Genomic DNA, 12652 nt, shown 5'->3' on the forward strand with positions numbered 1-12652 from the left:
CCGATCTCTGCTACAGTGTTGCAGCGCTGCGGCCGGGTCTTTGTTCTTCGGAGGCTGCCGTTCCTCGATGTAGCCACAGCTGACATTGTATCAGGACGGGGGCGGCTGCTTGGAAACTTTTACCGCATTGCTTTTTCAGCTGCAGTGTGCCGCCCGGTCCTGCATTCCCTGGCGCCGGACTCGGTTTCTCGCCGTGATCGACAGGCTTCACCCTCTCCACGGCCAGTGGACGGATCCGGACATCTTCTTGCCTTCCAGGACTGCGCCGGGAGCCATTTTGTTCTGGGCGCTCGGCGGCCATTTGGAGTGCACCTAGGGGACAGTGCTGCACTGACGCCGGGGACTGAGCGAAGGGCACCGTCTTGTTGCTGTGCTCCCGGAGCGGCAACATTTGGGGACCGGCTACTGGTGGGCGGCTGAGGCGATGGCCGAAGGCATCCAGTCTCGAGGGTTGCGGCGTGATCCCGAGCCCGGGGTGCGTGGGACGGCAGCTCCCTCTCCTCCTGCGGTATCCCTCAGCCTCGCGGATGTTATGCTTGCCCTGACAGACCTCCGTGGGGCAATGCGTGCCATGGTCCTGAACCTGCAATGCCAACCGGATATCTCCGTTAATGCAGAACCCCTAGATGGACATATCGCGCCCTCTGTGCTGTGCACCTCGCCACACCCGGTGCTTGTCTGCGACTGCCAACCTGCTCAGACGGACTTGATGGTGCTGGCTGAGAGTGATGTCGCTGCTGCCGAGATGTCCAGTATTGTTGCAGGGGTGTGTGGAGATCTCGGTCCTTGGCGGACACGGGTGACTTGTGTTACGGCGCCCTGCCTTACAACTGCTTCGGGGCTTCCTCGTGGGTCCCACCGGTCCATCCTGGTGTTGCAACTGCTGTTCTTGCTGGCTGCCCTTCACGCGTTGCGATTGTGCGTAGCCACTTTCTGGATGGACATTCACCGTCTGGTTCCGTGGCGGTGTGACTTTGGTGGCTGGCATCGTGTGCAGCAGTGGACCTCACCTTCGCTTTCTTCGTCAACGGTGGCTGTTTTAGATCTGGACTCCGTCGACTTGCTGGATCGCAGGGGACAAGGATAAGGATGCATCTCTCTTTTGGCTGTCTCCGGTTGTGTGCATTGCTGGGACTGTAACGGACATTTTGGGAGCTAAATGTTGGTCAGGTACTGGGTCGGGGTCCGGGGACGGGTGGCCGAGGGTGACAACGCTGATTGTTTTGAACGTCTATTTGGCCCTCCTCCGGTCTTATGTGTTTTCTTTTCCTTCTTTTCTTGCTTCTGAATTTCGGGTACTCTTGGGGCGACAGACACACTGCTTAGGGGGGGGGTAGGCCGTAGCCTTCGCATGCGTGTAGGGTGGGGGGTATTTTTCTTCGATCGTTCAGTTACTATGGGCCTTATTTTTTTTTCTTCTTCTCCTCTTTCTTTTTCTTATTTCCTTGGGTCAAGGGGTGGATTGGCACGATGTGGGTAGTGGCTGGGGTGTATATAATGTTTGATCGCTTTCTCTCCTGTTTTATTTGCCACCAGCCTCATGTGTAAATTGATAATGCTTGTTGATGCTCCTGCAAATTGCTGCCCACTTCGGTCCTGGTACGGATTGTTTGGACTCTAATCCTTCTTGACTCCTATTACCTTGGACCTCTTTTAAAAATTTTTAAAATTAAACCTTCACTACTCCTGCCTCTCGGCGGCGCATCTCGTTGCAGTGTAACTTGGACTAATCGTGTTCCGCTCGATATGCTGCTGAGTCGCTCCATTGCTTGCTGATGTGATTCAAACGATTTCGAGGCCGGCCGGTGGGTTGTAGGCCCGTATTTGTTTGCTTATAATGTCTAATAAAGGTTTTCCAAAAATAAAAAAAAATAAAAAAAAAGAATGAGACAGATGATAAAGGTGTATGAGGTGGGTTGGTATTTAATATAGAAGTGTGTTCTGTGGTAAAGTTATTTCTAGATCATTGTTTCCCAAACTGTGGTTCGCAAGCTGATTTTTGGTGGGTGAGAAAGACCGAAAAATAAATATAGAAGCTTTTAAATTCTGGGGCAGATTCTCAAAGGGCGTCTTCATTCTCTGTCGTAGGGGGGGGGGGATGGGGTCAACACTCATGGCGGGGCCCCCACAATAGGTAACTGCAGTACAGAGTTCCTGCCACAAATCGGCCCCTCTGCATTTATCTTGACACGTTTGCTGGTGCTTCAAAGACAGAGGTCACGTTTAAGGCTAGAACTTCTGACAAATTGCAGCTGATTCTTTTAACATGGAGCTTGGGGTTTACTTTTCTTTCTCTGCCTGCAAAGTGAGAGGAATTTTAAAATGCTCCTCATAACAAAATGCAAATACCTAATGCAAATACCTAAAAATGAATTGTATGCATTCAGCAGTTAGGAAAGTAAAAATGAAGCACATTCTTTTGTAACTTGAAAATATGTCCTGGAAACAGAGATTTTAGAAGGATCAAAACAAATCAAGATACTTTCCTTGGTGATGCAAAAATGTTAAACATTTGATGGAAACCGATTACCATACATAATCATTTGTGTGCTGTATAGTAAACTTTATGTCTGTGCAAATTTAGTGGCCATTTTAATGGAAAATATGCTGAATTAAATGACAATGCTCAAACACATGATGATTTAGTTACATTAAAAAATCCCCCCGCCTCATGTACATTAAAGTTAGATGGGTTGCAAAAGTTTGTTGTTCTAAAATTTGGATCATGGTTCTAAAACGTTTGGGAATCACTGGGAGATTATTGCATATGAAGTACGAGATATATTTAAATATTTCAATATCTTAGGTACACTGAGTATAGTTTAAAAATAAACTGGTTGCTTTAAAAGGGGTGCACTACTTAATTTGGACCAACAGACCCTCAAGGGTGAGTGGAAGTTGTTATTAAAATGTAAATAGGCTGGAATGGACGTCTGTGTAATATGTTAGAATAAATATAGGTAGGGATGTAAATTGATAAGTTATTCTCACCATGTAATGATTTACAATGGAAGCATTATAAAAGTAGTTCTTAAAAGTTTTAATAGCAGCACACAAATGTAAACGGCATTTTAATACATATGTTGGCACAACATCGTATGATAGAATGAGTTTTTTTGTACTACTGAATATCGAGGCTAAGGATCTCCAGATATAAGAATAGCGTGGGCAAATTATTGAATCAAAAGGTAAGTACATATAGAGAAAGCATAGATTTACTATTCCTAACTCCACACTACGTACCTTAAAGATATATATATATATATATATATATATATATATATATATATATATATATATATATATATATATATATATATATATATATATATATATATATATATATATATATATATATATATATATATATATTCAAGGTACATAGCTGTGGAGTTAGGTAGAGAAAATCAAAACTTACCATTGTGATTCGATATTTTGTTGCTTGATATTTGTATGTCTCAATTTTCTAACTTCGATATTTAAGGGACATACCAGGAATGAGCCAATAGTTACAAAAAACCTAAGGTTACAAGGAGCAAATAGGAAGATTATTGTACTTATTTACTTTCGATTGCTTTGCTTTGCCTAGTGTCAGGGCACTCAGAACCACGAAGCCCAAGCCAACCAAGAAAAAGCCTACATTTTCTAATCGCAAATAACCAGTCATTTCCGCTGTCTGGACTGTATAGTCTGTCTCTGCTTACAAAACACATATGCCCACATGCATCAAAGTCAGTTGCATTCGCAAACGGTGCGAATGCAATTGACTAATTTGGAATGCATCATGCATTTCGCAATTTTAGGAATTGCAACCATGTTGCGATTTCTAAAATTGCGATTGCATTTAAGAAATCGCAATTTCAGATTTCTTAAATGCAATGCATGATTATTTTTAAATTGCAAATTTGCACTTTGGAAGGGGTAAATTAGCATGAAGTTGAACTTCATGCTAATTTACCGAAAACGTTCAAACATGCACTAGTTGCATATTTGAAAGTTTTAATTTACACACACACACACATGTCCTTGGTTCATGCGTGTGTGCAAATTGCACTTAAAGTTAAATTTCAGTGGTGCAGGGAGGGGTTCTTTGGACCCCCCCTGCACCCTTGAAATTGCATTCACATTTAGCGAATCGCAATTTGAAAATCACAAAATGTGAATGCCTTCCCATTCATTCCTACGGGCCTTTTGGCTCATAGGAATCAATTGGAAGGGTTTTCCTTAATTGCGATTCGCAAATTGTGAATCGCAATTAAGGAAAAATACCGAATCGCAAAAATATTGTGATTTTTTAATGCATAGTATTTTGCGATTTCTTAATAGCGGTTCCTTAATTTTCGCAATTAAGAAATCGCAAAATGTTACAATGATGCATGTGGGCCATAGCTCTTTGTACATACACCACTGGCAAGGCGGCTTTCAGGATCAGCTTTTCAAAACTGTGCTAGCAGAACTCTAAACAATTATGAAGTTACATTGTTACCTTTGGCCATCAGAGAAAAGGACCAACAAGTGCTGCTAAAGTAACATGTACTTTATATTCAGAAAATATACGGGGGCCAAGGTGGTGGGAAAGACCATCTAGGCGCGAAAGGCAGGTTGCCTGGGTGTCCATGGAACTCTTCAGCTATGACAAAGATCTCTAAATAGAGCAGCACTATTTTGTTAGGGGGAGGTTTGTTGGGTTGTGGTTCAATTATTTGATGTTCACATAGTTGTACTGGCGGATAGAGTTCCTGGGCTTCAGTGTAGAATGCAGAACTGAGCAGGCTAGTTCTAGGTAATGTTGCTTGATGTTGAGGTGCAGATGATGTTACTTTCACTGGAAGTTCCTGTCTGCAGTGTTATTTGTTGGATACACATAGGCTGGTTGATGTGGCTGTTTGTTTAGTTGAACAGGGTGAGTCTAACAGATAACTGGTCAGTACCTGTGGCACTCTTTGTTGACCTGGACAATGTGGTTCTGGCACATGCTGATTTCTTTCTGGGGTACAATGTTGTTTTTGCCAAGAACCATTGAGCACCTCTGGTGGATTGTGTTCTTCAAGAGTCCTGGCGCTCTTAGTTGATGGGGGCTAGGGTTCAAGGACTGCAGTGTTACATTTGTGCTACATTTGGTAGATAAATCAGAGTGTATGTTCCACAAGGAATATATCAAAAATACTATAGGGGTATTGGGGCTTCCTTAACTAAATAATAGCTTTCTTGAGGTACATGGGGGTTCCTAGCCAACTGTGGTCTTTTGCACTTTTTACTGTGATACACAAGGGAACGAATTTTTCATGTCTAATCGTTTTTCTTCTCTTTCATCGACAGATTGCGAACCCTGAGACTCTTGAGATGAATCTCCGAACCACTGCAGCCTGCTGGACCCTCCTGCTACTCGCAGCATTCCTCTGTCACAATGTGGAGAGCAGAGGGGGCCGCGGAGGAGGTGGCCGAGGGGGCCGTGGAGCGGGCCGGGCTTCCCGTGTCCGCGTGCGGGCCCCTAGCCGCTATGGGTCATCAGGCACCTCTCTGAGAGTGGCTGCGGCTGCTGCCGCAGGTGCAGCTGCAGGGGCAGCCGCAGGGGTCGCAGGCAGGAGGATGTTATCACCTGGGGTGAATGACTGGGCTGATAGCTCAGAGAGAGATGCTGAAGGTGGGAACCGAACACTGCAGGGACTGTACAGCTACCGGGCCTGGACTTCGGACTCCTGCACCCTGCCCATCAGTTACCTACTCAGCCCATCTCTTGCCTTCGTCATCCACTGTATGAAACGTGTGGACTTTTAAAGGGATCTTTAGGTCCCCCAGTCTATGCTGCAGGTGTACCTCTCTTCACATACCCCACTGCTTCCTGAGCGTGAGGCATCTTCTGTAAATGGCTTTCTAAATGTCAATGATTTTGATATTGGCCTCAGACATTTTCAGGTTTGCAAATTTTGAGAATTACAGAAAGTCATTGTTTCTATAAATGGGTTCATCCTTGGGGTAGGGAAAGCGGGCGGCTTTCTACCTATATTTATTCATTCAAAGCCAATTTAATCCAACACAGGCTGTTAGCTTCTCTTTCCTATGAAAACCAGTCCCAGGCCCAACAAAACAGTGTTTGGCACCATCAGCACATTACAATAAATAAATTAAGGAAAGAGTCGTTGATAAAAATTCAGAAATGTTGTTTACTGTATCACCTTTATCCCCTCTGTCACACTTTTGGACATGCCTAAAGCCAAATCAGAGATGTAGATGAACAGTGCAGTTGCTACTGTCTTGCTGTCATGTAAAAGTGAGAAAAGTTATAATTTTCAGTTAGAAGGCAAAACACAACTTTTTGGACGCATTGTGATGATCACTTGATTTACTGTAAATAGAACCTTTCTGAGCTGTTTGTGTTTTTCAAACTCTTTGAAGTCTTATTTCCTTTCCATTAGGTCATGGCTGATTCTGGGTTAGTCTCTTAGGCAGTGCTTGATGTTTCGGATAAAGACAAACCTAGACAAGGGAATTGAGAAAAATGTACAATAGTTATTGGTTTCTGCTAAGCCAGGAAAGCTGGGTCAGAGTTGGTGACATGTCCTGTAATGGCCGGCATTTGTGCCCCTACCGCCCTTTCAGAGGTCTTGGATTGGTAACTATTGGTTTGCGATAGTATTGCTGCAAAAAAACCTCTGTCTACACTCCAAAGAGCTCAATGGGTTAGTGGATTGCAGAGAACTGAGGGGTGGAAGGATGAAGTGTAGCAAAGAAGTAGTTTAGCACAGATGTATCAATATATGAATGATATTTAGGATACAGAGTGAGTTCCAGTGTGGACAATTCAAGGAAATGATGGCGCTCAACGTAGACACCACAAGTTTACCTTGAGTCCAGCATAGAAACCATGTAGAAATAGATCTGGAGGTGCTCGTGGCGAATTGGGGACGCGATAGGCTGTGTACAACCTTGAAGAGACAATCAGAAATAAAGCCCTGTTGTGTACTAATCCTCCTTTGTGGCTAAAAGGAGACTTGGAGGAGATGTTGAGCAGTTTGAGTGAGTCATAAAATTCTCATTTTCAGGGGGGACAGAGTATTGGGAATGTCCTATGATGCTGTTGAGATGGCAAGAATATACAACTCTTTGTTGTTCATAAGGTTTTTGGCCAAGTGCAATATGTCGAGTGATTGATAGTCTGCAGTCTTTACTGTGCAGCTAATGGACTGGGACGGTCACCTTTGATTGTCTAGATGGATCTTAAGGTTCTGGAAAAAAAGCGGGCTGGTTAAGATACCAAGGGGCAAGGATATGGAAGGGGAAAACTGTGCAGTGGATGAAGGAAATGAAACATTTATGTTTTTGGTGAGTTTAGCATGATAGCCAGGAGTGTCATCTGGTGAAGGATCTGTCTCATGTGATCTGTGACTGAGGCATGTTGACAAAAAGCAAAGGAATTGAAGTAGGTCTGGGTTTCATCTAAAATTCAGTTCAGAGAAACAAGGCTAGGATATTACGTTACCATGGGAGGCAGTGTAGAATGAGTAGAAGATAAAGGGACCTTGGCCCTATCCTACAATTACATTTAGTTCAGCCATCAGTTACCGAAGGAGTAGTTGTTGTGAAAGGAAGAAGTGTACCAAATTCTCATTGGAACCGATGTAACTCTAGCCAATTTATTTCCATTTTGTGGGTCATCATGTTTGAACTGTTTTGTTTTGATAATATTAACACTTTTGGATGTTATTTGAGCATTAATAAGAAAACCTAAAAAATGAAATAATAAAGTCTTGAAATGACTGCAGGTCTCCCTTGTCTGATCTAAAGTTTTAAAGGGTTGGAACAGAAATGTTCATAGTAGACTGCCAAAATGTTTTACTGAAAGCTCTGATGCGGGCGAAATGTGGAGAGCTGCAAATGAGAAGTTATAACACACAGGGCCTGAGCTAGAGTTGTAGTACATTATTTACACCACCAGGGTGACAGAGTAAAATACCATAATCCATAGAGATGTCCGTCGGCCAGCAGACATCTTTTAACATTAGTTGGAACCACTGTCACTGTGGTGATGTTAAATGTATTAGAAGTTTGACAGATGATACCATCATAATGATGGTACCATCCAGGCCAAAATGTTTTTAAAAAAAATCTCCTGACCCCTACATAATGGTGTGGACGTAGCATTTAGATGTTTTACTGTCCCTTACGACCACGTCTTTTACGGCAGTGAGGTCGAGTAAAAACTGGCCATTCGACCACCCACTCTAAATCAGGCAAGTGGTCAAATGGACATATCTCCGATGGCCTGACAGCGTAAGGGAGTATGTCAGCGATGGAGACGGAATAATCTGTTGCTGACTTATGTAAAGTCTGGTCATCTGTCAATCAGGTTGGCGGACCTGGGGGTTACCCTCTCATCCAAACTCAAAATCAGCCCCTCAATCATTTAGGCTTGTCCGACTGCCTTTCTCTACTTGTTCTCTAAATATAAGTGCAATTGTTTGTTAATGCTCTGCTCACCATGGATATGGATCTTTCTCCTCAGCAGCCTTGACCAAAGCCATTGCCATCAGTCACTTACACTACTGAAATGGTATTTCTATACAGCATGGAAAACACTCAAGTGCTTCAAGATTCACAGACCAATTTAGGGAACATTCAGTGATTGATTCTTATGGGTTTCCTCTTTTATTACATTTTTAAGTTTTACCAACATAGGTTCTGTTGGTTTTAGTTTTTTTCCTAGTACAATTGTATCCACAGTCCATAGGCACTGCACTCATCACTCCTTTCCTAGTTGTAATTTACCTGTGAAAAATATGACAAAATATCGAATTTGAAAGAGGTGCTACCAAATATCAAAGCAAACACATAAAAAGGTGACAGGTAGAATGCTTACAAATAGTCAAACACAAGCAATTACTCTGCACAGCATTCTAATCCACTTAGACTTCGTTTCACCGATATGCCAGAGGTAGCTGAACTGGCATCACATGATCTTTAGCCCTGATGTCATCACAGAAATTGGCACCTTATGACATTTGGACCTGAGTTAGCTTCAATAATTGGTATTTAGGAAGTGGATGTAAGATTATAAAAATAAACCTTGACAGACTACTGACATGAGTCCTTGTGAGCTCTTCTTTCTTTGAGGCTGTTAGGGCTGCCACATTGTAAGTATTTTGCTAACATTTTGCCGTATTACATAAAGTGCCCGAGGGTGTACAGGGCATTTGCGCACGCTTTGCACACCCTGGGGCGCTTTAGTATTACAGAAGGGGCTACAGACGCTTGTGCAGCCCCTTTGTAATACCAATAGCATCTGCCTTATTTCCATGGGGTGTGTCCCATGCACATGAGGGAATCTGTTTTGCCTCTGCGCCTGCAGTATATTACAGACGCGGGTGCAGAGGCACAGAAGCTCTCAAAAGGTTCACTGACAGGGTGCCACCTAAAAGGTGGCACACTGTGAGTGCGTCCCCTGAAAGCAGCCTTCTGGCAGAGATAAAGGGGGTCCCATGGACCCCCAGACATCCCCTTGGAGCCGAGTGCAGTCAATGACTGCACCCACGTGCAAGGGGATCTCTAATCCCCCTTCAAAGTGCTGGTGGGTTGCTGTAGGCACTGTGAAAACACAGAGCACTTTAAAGCAGCTGCTCCCTTTTTCATCGAATGTGGTGCCCAGAGGGCAGTGTAAGTTCATATTTGCCCTGGGGGCAGTGCATTCAGCATAATAGACCGCACTTTTATTGTTTGCGCCAGGTGCAAACAACGAAAATGTGCCTTATCTGTAATGCACAACAAATAAAGGGAACTCCCTTTATTTGTTGAGCTTTACTTACCCTGTTCCCTTGACGTGTAAGGGTTACTCTCCTCATATTGAGACTATTATCTGTAATGCAGCCCCTGATTGCCAAGTCCGATGAAAAAACTGAAAAATCAGCTTATACTTGTTCCACTTTTAAATCTTAAAACAGCCAATATAAGAGAAATTCTCTTCAACTTATTTTATATCTCTTTAAACTAACCGTATGTGATTATTGAAGCAGATAGAAGTAGAATTATCTTGTCATAAAATATATTAGGAATTTTACACAACTTCTTAAGGAAGTTCCAGGTATTGGCTCTAAGAATCGTAAAAACAAGAACAAAAATAGCCACTGTTAATCCCTGTGACAAGTGGCCAAACATACCAGAAATGAAAGCCTGCAGGACACTCAAAGTTGTGCTTGGTGGAGCCCAGTAGCGGCCCCTCCCTTGCCAAAGTAGGGCGGCTGCCGGGCAGGAGGAGGGAGGTGGAGAGTGTTTGGGCACAAAAAATTTAAATAAAAAAAGTACCCAAAGGCTACCGCCGCCGCTGTCTCCCACGCATCGGACCTTCCTGCTTCTGGCTCTGGGGCTGGGTACAGGCTTCCAGCCTTCCCTGCGGCCAATCCTGAAGCTGCTCTCGGATGAGCGTTGGCAACTTGCGCTCCCAGGAAGACTGGGAGCCTGTGCCTGCTCTCTCCAACCCCAGTATCTCAACGTAGGCTTGAGAGAGCTTCACTGTGCATGAGGGTTTAGGCCGGCCTGAGACGGCCAGCCAACCACCTCATGCACAGTGAAGGGAGAGCCCACCATTCCCCCACCAGCAGTGTCATCACCTGGACAAGGCCCCAAGACTTGACAAAGTCCTGGGGGTGGGTCTTGGGAATTAAAATAAAAATGATAATAAAATGGGTGTAAAACCCATTTTTTATTCGTTTTATGAACTAGTGGTGGCGGGGGTGGGGGCACTCCTCGTCCCTAAAGAAGTGGCAGCCGCTGGTGGAGCCTGAGGCAAAGAGATCTTAAAGGGAATGTTGCTAAACAACACCAGACTTGATGGGACAAACTGGAACAATTTAATGTTTCTACTCTTTACTGTTTGCTGTTTTACAGATAGAACAATCTCAATGCTGTTTTTTATTTTATACCACAAAAACGGTGCTGCCTTTGCAACCTGAGGCCAAACGCGGTGAGGGTACTGACAGTGGTAGCAAGGTACTAGCCAGGAGTTGCAGCTATGACCCCTAAATGTCATCCATGCTAACCCATTGATTTCACAACTTACCTTATGTAAATCAGTACTGACTCCACTCCTCATGGGAACAGTCCATGCCGAACTGCTCAGCCCCAGACTTGTTTCTGCCTTTTTAGACCTCGTTAGTGAGATGGAGCCTGGATCCTGTGGCTCTTCGACCCAGTGAACCATATCTGGACATACTCCTGGTTTTGTAGACATCTAGAGAAATGAGACAGTTGCAAATACAGGTACTTACTATATTTTGTAGTAGGCATGTCATAAATAAACTGTCATTTGTGTTCAACAGTGGGGTATAACTGGCTACATCCTACTTGAGGTTCACCCAGGAATGGAAAATGTCTCACCCACTGAAGCCACTGTTGAGCAAACAGGAAGAAAACATGTATAGTCCAAGCAGGACTACCAGAGTCCCAGCCTACTGTAGGTATGATAAGCAACCATGGAGCATTATATAGGGTGCATCCAGAAGCACCATAGAATCAACCCAATGGCAACATTGGTAAGCAGCCAGGAATGTAGGACTCATCAATGAGAGACAGACACCCAGCCCACTGGTGGCACTCCCAATCTTCTCAAGGTATGTTACTTGGAGTGCACCCGGGAGCAACAGAGGTCTATGCCACAAATGCACTGGGCATATAATCACTGGTCCAGGATCCACCTGGGAGCATCGATATCTCATCCTGTTGTTTGGATGAAGATTAGATTCCAGAAGAGGAGTAGGAGTGGAAGAGGTTCAGGAAAAAAGGCAGGGGTTCTAGCCCCAGACCCTTACCGAGCCCTAACAGAGAAGACTAAGATGTCATTAACTTTGCTGCTGTTTACCGGCACACCCACACACGCTTATTCCGAAATTCTTGAAGACTCATGGTGGTGGGAGCTCCTCCACTGTACGCAGAGCAAATCTATGCAACAGTCGTCCTCTTTAACTACGGCAGATTGAGTCTTTGTCAGCCTTCAAAAGGCAACTCAAAGCCTGGCTATTTGACTCTGTCTAGTCCCCCCTCCTTTCGGCTCGTCTATATTGTCTACTAGAGTGCCGGGACGCTTCTGTCGATCGGGCTGAGCACTTTAGTAAGAGTAATTTGTCATTCGATACTGCATGCTCTGGGAGGAGAGGTTAAGTATAGTCCAAAACCAAGAGGTAGGAGAAGAGAGCATTACAGTGGTCCTGATATAGAGCGAGCTCTAGGGTACGTAGAAAGGAGTAACAAAGAGAAAGAGAGTCTGCTGCTCAGCCGCTTTGCTTATTTCAAAAGATCCGAAAAGGTTTGTTTCAAGTTCAAATACCCGCAAGAATACGGTACCATCCATTACATTTGTATAATGTCAGTTTGGGTTTGAATATTTGTCCCTTTAACCGTAGAACAGATTTGGTTTGCACAGAAGTTTTTTGTCTGGCCTGCGCGGCATCTGGAGCAGATCTGGGTGCCACCACTAGCTTGTAACATTCTGGAGTAATGAGGACCATCTTTGACCTGGAGTACTTCAGTTTTAGCAGTGCTGATTGAATTAGGGGAAATCGTGGAGTACTTCAGTATTAGAAGTGCTGATTGAATATGGGGAGATGGAGGTAAAGCATATAGTGCTCTCCTCATATAATCTGGTACTTGGACTCTGCATGTACCT

At 44.1% G+C, this 12652-nt stretch overlaps 1 long non-coding RNA gene across 1 annotated transcript in view; it reads left to right on the forward strand.

Moving 5' to 3' along the window:
• Positions 1-7758, forward strand: part of LOC147711228 (uncharacterized) — a 141315-nt gene extending 133557 nt beyond the window's left edge. The window contains exon 2 of the long non-coding RNA XR_015295669.1: positions 5320-7758. This is a non-coding gene — a long non-coding RNA (uncharacterized LOC147711228). The remainder of the gene's footprint in view (positions 1-5319) is intronic.
• Positions 7759-12652: the final 4894 nt, after the last annotated feature.

Source organism: Lissotriton vulgaris, chromosome 5 (assembly GCF_964263255.1).
Source record: "Lissotriton vulgaris chromosome 5, aLisVul1.2, whole genome shotgun sequence".
In the NCBI taxonomy this organism is placed as follows: Eukaryota; Metazoa; Chordata; class Amphibia; order Caudata; family Salamandridae; genus Lissotriton; species Lissotriton vulgaris.